Raw genomic sequence first — 12,543 nt, 5'->3', positions numbered from 1 at the left:
AAATGGCGGGTATAATCAATATGGTGGTCAAAACTAATCCGGTTCAGTAGCGGGAGGGCAACATCAGATCCAGAAATCATTATCAGAAGGCAAAGTCAGGGTCAGGCCAAAAATCAGTGCACAGACTATAGAAAAGAAGCGGTCAAGACAAAACAGGGTGAAACAGAAGGAAGCACAGGAATAACACCAGGTAACGCACCATCACAGCTGAGAATCAAGCAACGAATTCCAGGAGCAGTTACCCTTTAAGTTCTCCAACCTATGATGTCATATAGATGCAGCCGGGTCTCGACCCTGCGGATGAGCTGGACGCAGTGCAGAGCAGAGAGCTGTAGGGATGCCACAGCTCCAGGTGAGTCGACAGGCACTCCGCCAGGTAGATGGAGCGCTGTGGTGGGTCGGGATTGCAATTTCTGGTATGCCACCCACCAGGCAGAGGGAGTGCAGCGGGGAGGGCGTGCTGGATAGCCATCCCCAACACCATGCTACAGTTAGATATATATATCTTATCTTCATAGATCCCTGTGCGTATGATCAAAAGGAGTGGAATATTGAGGTTAAAAGGGTTGTCCACAGGATAGGTGATAAAAATCTGATCGCTATGACCCCCACTGATCACTAGAACGGAGGTCCTGAGCCTCCCGTTCCTCTTCACTGCACGACTGCAGTGAAGAGGAGTCTAAATGGAGCTGCAGTCGAGTATGCGCCCGCCACTCCATTCAAAGTCTATGAGGCTGACGGAGATAGCCGAATACAGCGCTCAGCTGTTGCATTCAGCCCCATAGACATTGATTGGAGCAGAACTGACGATCCATTTAGACTCCTGCTCATTGCTGACTTTCAGTGAGAAGGAAAAGGAGGCTCGGGTCCCCCCGTCCTAGTGATTAATTGGGGTTATAGTGATGGGGGTTTAAGTGATCAGACATTCATCACCTATTTGGACATCCCCTTTAACACATCACACCTGACGTTTTATAGAATATACAATAAAATAATGATACATGATATTTTGAGAAAAGTTAATATATAATTTATGTCACTCATTTGCATATTGTTTATTGGAAACAAGATACATACATAAGCCCTTTAACCCCTGAAGAATGAAACAGATGAGAATAGGATCCCCCCGGAGAACCGACATATACTGCAGTGGGACGTGTGTGTCCTGGAGGCTGCACAGTTGTTACATCGCCCATCACTTAACACTTGCAGTTGGTATCACCAGACCCTACGAAGCGTCATTCAACAAACTTCATCCAGCTCCATTGTTTAACACAACGTGGCTCAGAGCAAAGGCAAACAAAGCTGAAAACAGGGGGGTTCACTTATAAAAATGTCTCAGCGATGTTTGTTATTATATAAGTATGTACAATGTGGTGTCCTGCACGGATGAGACTTATTCAGGGAATTCTCTGCTTTGGACGATACCTTTGTGTTAAGGCCCTTTTACACTGGCCGATTATCGGGCAGACAAGTGTTCATATAACGCTCGTTGCCGATAATTGCCCTGTGTAAACAGGGCAGCGATCAGCAGATGAACAAGCAAACGCCCAATCATCTTCTGATCGTATCGTTTTAAAAAAGTTAAATATTATCGATGTCGGCAGCACTTCTCCCTGTGTAAAGAGGGAGAGGCGCTGCCAACATGATAATAATGTATGGGGATGAGCAATCGGAGTAACGACCGCTCGTCCCCATCCATAGCTCCGTGTGACAGGAGCAAACGAGTGCCGATCAAAGATGTCTCGTTGATCGGCGGTCGCTGCATCTGCCAATTGTCGGCCAGTGTAAAAGGTCCTTTAGAAGGGATGCTGAAAATAAACTGATCACAGTGCATATGACTCCACCTTCAGTGATCAGCTGCACTATGTGGAGGAAACTGGCACCAAGTGTTTGGTTTCCCTGCAGTGCCACCACAGGGGACATGAAGCATTACAAGCTGCCTATTGAAATGAATGGGCTATATGTTTAATTCACAGACTTGCTGGTCCTCCAGGGTGAGAGACACTCTTTGTAATTGCTCTGTTTTCACTATTTGATGGAGGTCCAGAAAGAGGCCATGATAAGTTATTTAAAATTGGGTTTTCTAAAGGAGACAACCCGTTTTGGGTTCTGTTATTTAATTCAAAGAGCAATAAAAAATAATAAAAAAAAGTTGTCCCCTCCTGTGGAAAACCGGTAGAGTCACTTACCTTCAACAGAGGGGCTTATTATGCCACCTCAGGTCCTGGTTGGCAGGGAAAGAAAGCCTTTGAATGAGGCCCTCGTTTTATGACGTTGATATGCCCTACATGAGAATGTATAGTGTTTGTAAACTTTGATTCTAGGGTATAACCTAGGAGGTTCAAAGGTGGCAGTCACACATGCCCTTGGTGCCTGAGGAGGCCCATTGGCCCCTCTGCGACATAAAAAAGACACCAGTATTATAAATGGCACATGGTAGGTGGGGGGCCCTGTTATAGATTTTGCACCGTGGCCCAGTAGCTTCTAGTTATGCCTCTGCTTTGATTGTAATATAAATTAGATTTTTATGCATTTCAAGATCTGTGAAAAGCCGGATGAGAACCAAGGGCAACTATTTTTTAAGGCTGCAAATGGTATGTGGCACAATAAAAATAATCAAGATTCTTTCTGGTTGGTTGGCAAATGTGGCATTCTTTCATACCCCCCACAGGTGGTACACTTGTGCCACCGAAAACCCAGGTTCTCTGTGCAGGACAAAGCCAGGCCTCACACATGTCCCATCACATCACATGGACTAAGTAAATAGCAGATGCTGTTGTCCCTGCTTGGAATGAAGTGAGTCAATAGTCCGTGGTCTACACATGGCTTCCTCTGAATGCCTGCCGTCCTCACCTGTTCAGATTCCCGCACCTCACTCTACAACAAATCTATGAATGCCGACTGTAATTTATCTATGTATTCCTCCCCTTATATGCCCCTGATAACACAGCACCACCTAGTGGCGACATTCATTCTCTGTATAGTTTTAAATTTTTTCTTATAAAGTGTAAAAAACTCAGATTTCTAACATATATTTAGTAAGTTAGCTGAACCTAGGCTAAAGAAGGGATTATAAATACAGAATCAGAATATACGTTTAATCTATAGTTTGTGACCCCGAAGCACGTATATATCTGCATAGCAGCTGTATACACAAAACGGTAGGAGATATTTTTTTTTATCAAGGCTACTTGCAAACTTGCTTTATTTTTTATTTTAGATGCATTGGAGCAAATAAAATATTGGTTGATAAAGTGGATATACTATTTAAAGGTCATATTATTGATATTAAAGGGGAATTCTACCCTAATTTAACTCATTACTTGCCATTGTTAGGGGTCTGTGTCGTGACCTCCCACAAGAATCCCAACTTAAAGGGTCCATGATGCTTTCTAAAGCACTCAAACGCCCTACTCTTTCCTTGACTGACAAAATATCAGCCCTGGACTGTGAAAATATTAGATTTTCTGCGGAGCTCCTATTTTGACTATGGGCCAGTTAAAGCAGCTCTACATTGTATGGAGACATCAAACAGCTCCTCATATCTCATCATCCAAGACATCTATGAAGTCCCCATTCCTGGCGGAGAGGTGGCCGCGGCAAGCATGTTCCAAGCCCACTGAAACAGATAGAAGATATGAAAATAGCCAAGTGGACTCTGATTAACCCTTTACGTCAGAACTGATAACCAATTATAAATCTGCCCTCTTCTCTCACCAAGTTGTTAAAAATTATTGTAGTCTTTTTCTGCTTAAGCTGACAACCAAAGGGCCACCGTTAAAGCTCCCACGTGGGTTGTCATCCAACGTCCCTAGTCCTTTCATGAATAATATATCTATGTAGCAGGGGCAGGCAGCATTGGGCCCCTTGGCAAGCATAGTATATAGGCCCCTTCCTCGTCAATAGATCATCATGGAGCCTCCCAATCCTCCAGTAATTGAGAGCCATGAAATTCATTAGTTTAGTCCCTTACATGCAATCTACTAGACCGCAGGAGGTTACTACTTCTAAGGTGACAGTGGGCCCCTAATCTACTGGACCACTATTCTGCTGCCCATAGTATGCCCCCCCCCTGCTATACAAAAAGGGGAGGGCAAATAGTGCAAACGCCCTGGGGTCTCCACCACTATTATTTTGAACTGCTTGGAACTCTATGGATGTTTTTGAGACTATTGTGTGGATTCTGTTACAATTTGTTACTGTTTAATTATTGTAGCTGTTAATTTTAGGCAAAATGTACACGACCGTTTGTATTTTTCAAACCGTAAACAACGGATCCGCAAAACATCTGTATGCCGTCTGTGGTTTTCACATTTCCATACACTTGAATGGGCGAGACCGAGCCGCAAACACGGATAGGAATAGGACCTGCTCTGAGTTTCCGATCCTACGCCCCCACACGAATTCGTGAAAAAACATGGTAGTGTGCATGGGTCCATTAACCCCTTCCCTCTTTAGCCACTTTTGACCTTCCTGACAGAGCCTCATTTTTCAAATCTGACATGTTTCACTTTATGTGGTAATAACGTTGAAATGCTTTCACCTATCCGGGCAATTCTGAGATTGTTTTTTCGTGACACATTGGACTTTAAGATAGTGGTAAAATTTGGTCGATACATTCAGTATTTAATTGTGAAAAACACGAAAATATAGTGAAAAATTGCAAAAATTAGCATTTTTCTCAATTTAAATGTATCTGCAGGTGAGACAGGCAGTTATAACACACAAAATTGTTGCTAATTAACATCCCCCATATGTCTACTTTAGATTGGTATCGTTTTTTGAACATCCTTTTATTTTTCTATGACGTTACAAGGCTTAGAACTTTAGCAGCAATTTCTCACATTTTCAAGAAAATTTCAAAAGGCTATTTTTACAGGGGCCAGTTCAGTTGTGAAGTTGTTTTGAGGGCCTTATATATTAGAAACCCCCAAAAAGTCACCCCATTTTAAAAACTTCACCCCTCAAAGTATTCAAAACAGCATTTAGAAAATGTCTTAACCCTTTACACATTTCACAGGAATTAAAGCAAAGTAGAGGTGAAATGTACAAATTTCATATTTTTTTGCAGAAATAAATTTTTAATACAATTTTTTTTATAACACAGAAGGTTTTAGCAGAGAAATTCAACTCAATATTTGTTGCCCAGTTTCTGCAGTTTTAGGAAATATCCCACATGTGGCCGTAGCGTGCTACTGGAATGAAGCACCGGCCTCAGAAGCAAAGGAGCACCTAGTGGATTTTGGGGCTTTATTTTTGTTAGAATATATTTTAGGCACCATGTCAGGTTTGAAGGGCTCTTGCGGTGCCAAAACAGTCAAAATCCCCCAAAAGTGACCCCACCTGGGAAACTACACACCTCAAGGAAATTATCTAGGGGTGTAGTGAACATTTTGACCGCACAGGTTTTTTACAGAAATTATTGGAAGTAGGCCGTGAAAATTAAAATCAACATTTCTTCAAAGAAAATGTAGGTTTAGTGATTTTTTTTCTAATTTCCACAAGGACTAAAGGAGAAAAAGCACCGCAAAATTTGTAAAGCAATTTCTCCCGAGTAAAACACTACCCCACATGTGGTAATAAATGGATATTTGGACACACGGCGTGGCTGAGAAGGGAAAGAGCGCCGTTTGGCTTTTGGAGCTCAAATTTAGCAGGAATGGTTTGAGAGGCCATGTCACATTTACAAAGCCCCTGAGGGGACAAAACAGTGGAAACCCCCCACAAGTGACCCCATTTCGGAAACTACACCCATTGTGGAAATTATCTAGGGGTATAGTGAGCGTTTTGACCCCACAGGTTTTTTGCATAAATTATTGGAAGTAGGCTGTGAAAATGATAATCTAAATTTTTTCAAAGAAAATGTAGGTTTAGCTAATTTATTCTCATTTCCACAAGGACTAAAGGAGAAAAAGCACCATAAAATTTGTAAAGCAATTTCTCCCGAGTAAAACAATACCCCACATGTGGTAATAAACGGCTGTTTGGACACACGGCAGGGCTTAGAAGGGAAAGAGCGCCATTTGGCTTTTGGAGTCCACATTTAGCAGGAATGGTTTGCGGAGGCCATGTCACATTTACGAAGCCCCTGAGGGGACAAAACAGTGGAAACCCCCCACAAGTGACCCCATTTTGGAGACTACACCCATTGAGGAAATTATCTAGGGGTATAGTGAGCGATTTGACCCCACAGTTTTTTTGCAGAAAATATTGGAAGTAGGCCCTGAAAATAATAATCTACATTTTTTTAAAAAAAATCTAGGTTTAGCTAATTTTTTCTCATTTCCAGAAGGACTGAAGGAGAAAAAGCACCACAAAATTTGTAAAGCAATTTCACCCGAGTGAAACAATACCCCACATGTGGTAACAAACGGCTGTTTGGACACACGGCAGGGCTTAGAAGGGAAAGAGCACTATTTCGCTTTTTGAGATCACATTTAGCAGGAATGGTTTGTGGAGGCCATGTCACATTTGCAAAGCCCCTGAGGGGACAAAACAATGAAAACGCCCAAAAAGGGACTCCATTTAGGAAACTACACCTCTTGAGGAATTCATCTAGGGGTGTAGTAAGCATTTTGACCCCACAGATGTTTCATAGAATTTATTAGAATTAGGCAGTGAAAATAAAAACAGTCCTTTTTCTTCAATAAGACGTAGCTTTAGCGCAAATGTTTTCATTTTCTCAACAAATAAAGGAAAAAAAGAACCCAAAATTTGTAAAGCAATTTCTCCCGAGTACGGCAATACCCCATATGTGGTCATAAACTGCTGTTTGGGCAAACGGCAGGGCTCAGAAGGAAAGGACCGCCATTTGGAGTGCAGATGTTGCTGGATTGGTTTCTGGGCGCCTGTGGGCCCAAAACAGTGGAAACCCCCCAGAAGTGACCCCATTTTGGAAACGACACCCCTCAATGCATTTACCAAGGGGTGTAGTAAGCATTTTAGCCCTGCAGGTGTTTTGTAGAAATTAGTGTTCACTCGATGTTGCAGAGTGAAAATGGGATTTTCTTCCATAGATATGCCAATATGTGGTGCCCGGCTTGTGCCACCATAACAAGACAGCTCTCTAATTATTATGCGGTGTTTCCCGGTTTTAGAAACACCCTACATGGGGCACTAATCTTTTGCCTGGACATATGACAGGGCTCAGGAGTGAAGAGTACCATGCGGAGTGGAGGCCTAATTTGGCGATTTACAAAGTATTGGTTCACAACTGCAGAGGCTCAGATGTGAAATAATAAAAAGAAACCCCTGAGAAGTGACCCCATTATGGGCACTGCACCCCTCAAGGCATTTATTAAGGGGTGTAGTGAGCATTTTCACCCCACAGGTCTTTTCCATAAATGAATGCGCTGCGGATGGTGCAAATTAAAAATTTATATTTTTCCCTAGATATGCCATTCAGTGGCAAATATGTCATGCCCAGCTTATGACACTGGAGACACACACCCCAAAAATTGTGAAAAGGGTTCTCCCGGGTATGACGATGCCATATATGTTGAAGGAAACTGCTGTTTGGGCACGCTGTAGGGTTCAGAGCCGAGGGAGCACCATTTGGCTTTTGGAGAGCGGATTTTGCTTGGTACTAAATTTGTTTGAGTATTGCTGGTGTTTTATAATGTGGGGGTACATGTAAGCGGGGCGGAGTATATAAGGGGCATAGTCAGGTGGTATGAAAAAAAAAAAAATAATCCATAGATGTGTGTTACGCTGTGAAGCAATCCTTTCCGCACAGGCCAGTGTCGCACTGATAAATGGTGTAATTTCTTATCCCCCTTTTGGTCCACACTCCGCACCTTTGTAGTTTGAGGAATTTTGCTGGGAAGTGTTGTCCTGGTATAATACGGGCACCGTCGCTTCCAGCGGATATGTTTGGGCCCTCCCTTTCCTGGTTCCCTAATTTTAGGTCCTTGATAAATCGCCTCTTCAAACTGAAGAAATGTTCCCCTCGGGCACAACTGCATATTTTTTTATTTCCTGACTTATTGGAGCCATAACTGATTTTATTTTTCATAGACGTAGCGGTATGAGGGCTGGTTTGTTGCGGGATGAGCTGTAGTTATTATTGGTACCATTTTGGGGTACATGTGACTTTTTGATCACCTTTTATCCTATTTTTTGGGATGCCAGGTAAACAAAAAAATGCAATTCTGGCACAGCTTTTTTCGGTTTTTTTATACAGCGTTCACCATGCGTTATAAATTACATGTTAACTTTATTCTGCGGTTCAGTACGATTCCGGCGATACCTAATTTATAGCACTTTTTTATGTTTTACAACTTTTTTCACAATAAAATTTTTGTAAAAAGAATGTATTTTTTCTGTCGCCAAGTTGTGAGAACCATAACGTTTTAATTTTTTTGTCGACGGAGGTGTATGAGGGCTTGTTTTTTGCGGGACGAGCTATAGTTTTTATAGGTACCATTTTTGGATACGTGCGACTTTTTGATCACTTTTTATTCTAATATTTGTAGGGCAAAGTGACTAAAAAACAGAAACTCTGGTAACGTTTTTTACGTTTTTTTTTACGCTGTTCACCGCGTGCAATAAATAATACAATATTTTGATACCTCAGGTCGTTACGGTCGTGGCGATACCAAATACATATGGTTTATTATTATTTTTCAATAATAAAGGACTTGATAAGAGTAAAAGGGGGATTGTGTTTTATTTGATTACTTGAAACTTTTATTGTTTTCAAACTTTTATTTTTTGCACTTTTTTTTACACTTTTTTATACTTTTTTTACACTTTTCTTCAAGTCCCACTAGGGGACTTGAAGGTCCAACGGTCAGATATTTTTTTTTCTAATACATTGCACTACCTATGTATTGCAATGTATTAGATCTGTCAGTCATTCACTGACAGCAAGCCGATTAGGCTTCGCCTCCCGGCGGGTCCTAAATCGCCTTCCGTAATGGCAGAGTAGGAGACCATTGTGTCTCCTGTTGCCATAACAGCAGTCGCCAGTCCCGATTGCCTGTCAGGGCTGGCGATCTGCTAGTAACCGCTACGATGCAGCAATCGCTTTCGATTGCTGCATCGAAGGGGTTAATGGCAGGGATCGGAGCTAGCTCCGGTTCCTGCCGTTACAGGTGGATGTCAGCTGTACAGTACAGCTGACTTCCACCGCTGATGACGCCGGATCAGCTCCTGACCCGGCGCCATCTTGCCGGCAGCTACGGAAGCCGATCAGGCTCCGCCGCCGGGCGGATCTTGACCGGCTTCGGTGCTAGGCAGACCGGGAGGCCAGTATTAGGCCTCCGGTTGCCATTGCAGCCACCGGAACCCCGGCAATTTCATTGCTGGGGCTCCGATGAGCTGCAAACACCTTAAGTGCAGCGATCGCGTTTGAGCGCTGCACTTAAGGGGTTAATGGCGGGGATCGAAGCTAATTTCGGTCCCCGCCGTTACAGTCGGATGTCAGCTGTAAGATACAGCTGAGATCCGGTGATGATGGCACCGACTCAGCTTCTGAGCCGGTGCCAAACATTTGACGTACATGTACGGCATTTTGCGGGAAGTCAATGCTTTCCATGACGTACATGTACGGCAAATGTCGGGAAGGGGTTAAATAATTAAACAAATGGGTCAGTGAGCTATCCGTTAGAAATACGGATAGTACACTGATGAAAACAAAGGTTGTGTGCACGTAGCCTTAATCTTTCATCTGCAGACTGTTTTTGTTTTTTTCATATAGTGTTTCTTTTCCTTTCCTTCCAAAACAATGTAGGATGCCCCCCCCCCCCCAATGTTTTGCCCAGGAATCTCCATACCCTTGACCTTCCATGTATCTAGAGGCATAACTATTAGGCCCCATGCACACGACCGTAAAAGCATTCGTTTCTATGGCCAACGGACACATTCCCGTATTTACGGGAAGGTCTCCGTGCCGTAGAAACATAGGACGTCCTATTTTTTTATTTTACGAACGGTGCTCCCATACTTTATAATAGGAGCACGGACCCATAAATACGTCCGACTGTCCACAGCCGTCCCTGCCCATGATTACGGGTATTAGTTACGGGCACAGTTGTGTGCATGGAGCCTAACGGTGTAGAGGTAACAGTCTGATCTGGCACGGGTGCCTGGGGAGTGTAATGGCCCTTCTGCCACATAAGAGGACAGCAGTACCATAAATGACCGATGGTTGGGGAGCCCTGTTATAGTTTTTGCACCGGGGGCCTGGGAGCTTCAAGTTATGCGTTGCTAAATAACAAATTGTGCTAGCCATTCAGGACTCTAGAAAAGATGGGGGACAACCCCTTTGAAAAATGTAATACCAACAAAATTGTCACCCAACGTAAACAGATAAAAAGAAAATGTTATCAACTTGACAGAATAGGACGACTCAAGGACTTCGAATTACTGGTGATTATTTTTAGAATTTTTTTATGTTCGGGGTATTGCTATTTAGAACATTATGATTTCTCTCATTTCTTCTAAGTAACTCTGACTGAGTAGACGACAAGAAGCTTGTTCTCCAGCTGTTGGTTGATGGGCGGCAGGCTGTCAATGATGTGTAACATAACTCCATGTCGGATAGTAGAAGTGAGTATGTTTAAAAATCATTAGAGAAGATCAAAGTGTTGTAAAGGTGCGATGAGGACAAAGGTTGATCCGCGCGGACCGCGACGAGCGCCAGGCTTGTGTCTGGATGAGTCTTGTGGCTTTATTGTTTACAGGTTTCACGTGATTAGGAAACGGGGAGGGCTGAGATTTTTATTTCAAAAGCAAACAAAAGCTTTTTTAACTATACTTTACATATCTCTACCTGTCTAGAGACTTCCGCCGGGATGAGCTGGATGACTGGAGCTGGACCGGTTTGATGCTCCGTGTCCTAGAATTGCCCCATCTGTTACCTCAATTTCCCTGTAATCAATGAAACAATTGGAGACACAATATAAAAATGCAAATGAGACCGCGTTCATACTGCCGTTATTTTGGCGTCTGTTTCCCAGTAGAAACTGATTCATCTATTTAAATCAGTTATTTGTGCTATAGTCAGTAATGTAAAAAAAAAAACAAAAAGAAACAAAAAGATCCATATGCTACGCTATTCTTTCCTGCTATCGTCCATGGCATCCAGTGGGGCAGATAGGTTATGTTGTACCTGTAGGAAGGGTAGGAAAGGGTATGTAAGGGTAGGAAGGGGTATTTATTCAAGTGGAAGGTAATATTTTCTGTTGCCCATTGGGGCAGGTGTAGGTAAAATTTACTGGGATGATAAAGTAGGTTATATGGTGTCCAATACAGGAGATGGTGAGGGTAAGTAGACCACCTGGTATATAATTAATTTATCCAGAATACCACTGGATCCACCTGTGGGCCCAGGTTCTGACACAAAGGCCCAGCAGATGACAACCTTACTTGCTGCTAAGGATGATGTTATATATAACTTCATGGTAGGCCCTCAGAATATTTTTTTTTGGTGCGTCCACGGTATCCTAGTTCAATATTAGGAGGGAGTTCGGGGTAGGTAGGTGACCTAGTGTTCCCTGATTAGGAGGGACAGAGGGTGGTAGGTTACCTACTGCTCAGGGGGCAGGATAGATAAGTTACCTCTAGTCAACTGATGGGGTAGGATACCTGGTGTCCAGATGGGTAATTTACCTGGTATCTTTGGGGCTGAATAAGTAGGGTACCTAGTGTCTGTAATGGGGCAGGTATATTTCCTAGTCTGCAGCTGGGGGTGTTGACGGTAATTTGCCTAGTGTCTCATAGTTTGTCCCACCACCAGAAAGAGGTCCACTCCACCTCCAAGTGCTCACCGGGGCCTGCATCACTATTTTATCAGGGAAAAAAGGATTTCAAAAAGTTTATCAATGGGCCGAGCCAAAATGTGCAAATGTATAGGGAAGTTGGGAGTGATACTGTAGTTGTGAGCCAAACGATCGCTCAGTTGTCAGTTATCAGATGTCTATGGCCAACTTTAATGTTTTATTGTAGGCCATAGTGATGGATATCATGGGGGGCATTGAGCTGTGGGGTTCACTTCCACTTGAGGAGCTTGGGCAGGCATGAGTGACTGAATATTTATCTATACATTAGTTAAACAAACTGCTCTGCTCAGAAATATGTTCACCATATGAACTATCAAGCAGAAGTATCTGTGCATCCTCTGAACCCCACCTGCATTGGCGGAGCTGCTAGTGGCTTAAATAGGTCCCCTACTTTGGACAGCAGGACAGTGGCTATCATCAGCATCAGATATGAATACACAGATACTAGCGATCCTCTGGAGCAATAGCCGCTTTTTGCAAATCTCATGCCATCCACATCAATGTCCACATATTAACTACCTTGTGTAAAATATGTGATAAAATTTGACGTGCCACGAATGTCACAAAAATCACATAACATTTACATTGCATTCTATAAGAAACTAAAAAAAAAAGGTACGACTTGCAAAAATGTCATCTCGTGACCGTCTTGCACTGGTCATTTTTAGCACAAATCACCATGGGACCTGGCCTCACAAACACCGTAAACAATAATCCGATCTAATATATCTCCATATAGTTCAGTAGAACAGTGCCA

General features: G+C 42.9%; 1 long non-coding RNA gene across 1 annotated transcript; it reads left to right on the top strand.

The window, feature by feature from the left end:
• The first annotated feature begins 283 nt into the window (after positions 1–283).
• LOC142750867 (uncharacterized) lies at positions 284–10,911 on the top strand. The gene is made up of 3 exons (XR_012882623.1): positions 284–352; positions 10,451–10,554; positions 10,786–10,911. It is a non-coding gene; the product is annotated as an uncharacterized LOC142750867 (long non-coding RNA).
• The last annotated feature ends 1,632 nt before the right edge of the window (positions 10,912–12,543 follow it).

This window comes from Rhinoderma darwinii, chromosome 3 (genome assembly GCF_050947455.1).
Source record: "Rhinoderma darwinii isolate aRhiDar2 chromosome 3, aRhiDar2.hap1, whole genome shotgun sequence".
NCBI lineage: Eukaryota > Metazoa > Chordata > Amphibia > Anura > Rhinodermatidae > Rhinoderma > Rhinoderma darwinii.
The sequence above is the reverse complement of the archived record's forward strand: the minus strand, read 5'-3'. Positions and strand labels throughout refer to the sequence as shown.